Source organism: Ptychodera flava, chromosome 3, assembly GCF_041260155.1.
Source record: "Ptychodera flava strain L36383 chromosome 3, AS_Pfla_20210202, whole genome shotgun sequence".
NCBI lineage: Eukaryota > Metazoa > Hemichordata > Enteropneusta > Ptychoderidae > Ptychodera > Ptychodera flava.
This window is the reverse complement of record NC_091930.1, coordinates 39,888,523-39,889,597: the sequence shown is the minus strand read 5'-3', so window position 1 is coordinate 39,889,597 and position 1,075 is coordinate 39,888,523. Positions and strand designations below refer to the sequence as shown.

Below are 1,075 nucleotides of genomic sequence, written 5' to 3'. Positions count from 1 at the left end.
GGTTTCACACAGTGACAGAGACAGGGAAAGAAAGGGTGTGACACACAGGGTAACACAAAGGATGACACAGAAAAGCAGAGAGAGAAAACAAGATTAGTAAACACTTTGTAAGTAATGTAAGCAGCGATGGCCGAGTTCATTTTTGTCCAAACCAGGCACAAGAGTAAGTTTAAAACATTATGATCATTTGAAGAATATTTTTTATTATACAGTCTTTCTGTAGTCCGCGTCAGGTACACTCAAAGATTGGGAAAATGTTTGTTTACATGCAAAACCTGATTTATTCAAAAATAAACAGGCAAAAATGATACTGATTTCCAACATGGCAAGACATCCAAACCCACCACACAAACAATGGTACAGATTGTGAATATTAAACTAAATGTAAGCTGCTTTTTCATATTTGTAGTGTTTTTGAATTTTCACCCTCTCATCAAATTTATTTAAATATCTTGCTATTTTATAATATGATTTCTACATTAATTTTGAATGTTGAGTTATTATTTAAATTGTATAAAAAAACAAAATAAAAATTTTGTCCTCCTATGCATCATACAATGGAAGTTGATCTCACAAAAATGAAAGCGATCTGTTAGACAGATATGTATGAAAAATTTGGACTCTAAAATTTTGCAAAATAAGGGGAATCACATAATTTATCATCATCCACACTGCAAAATTAGTATGCCCAGGGGTGGGGGGATGGGGGGTTTGGAGGTCATCACAAATTCAGTTGCCATAGCAAGGCCATGGCAACATTTACAACACAGTTGCCCCTTGGCGTATGGCTGCAATCAAGCATCCTTGGAGTTGTGTGCCTGATGAGTTTCCGGATTCCCAACATGCACTGAAAACACTGACAATCACCATATTTCATGGTCGTAACTTAAGAAAAATTCTTCTGAATATATATTCTGAATGTTTTTTAGAAGGATGTTTACCAATTTGCTAATCTTCTCACCTGTCAGCAAGTCTACAAATCAGACTGAATCGTACTTCAGCGATGACAAAATGAAGATTGGTCAGAGCAACCATTGCAATGTATGTGATGGTCTTTTGCCCAGTTTTAGCCGAG

The 1,075-nt window shown here is 35.8% G+C and overlaps 1 protein-coding gene across 1 annotated transcript in view; it reads right to left on the bottom strand.

The window, feature by feature from the left end:
- LOC139129999 (FAD-dependent oxidoreductase domain-containing protein 2-like) overlaps positions 1-1,075 on the bottom strand; it is a 126,870-nt gene that overhangs the window by 86,115 nt on the left and 39,680 nt on the right. The gene's annotated exons all lie outside the window — the stretch shown is intronic.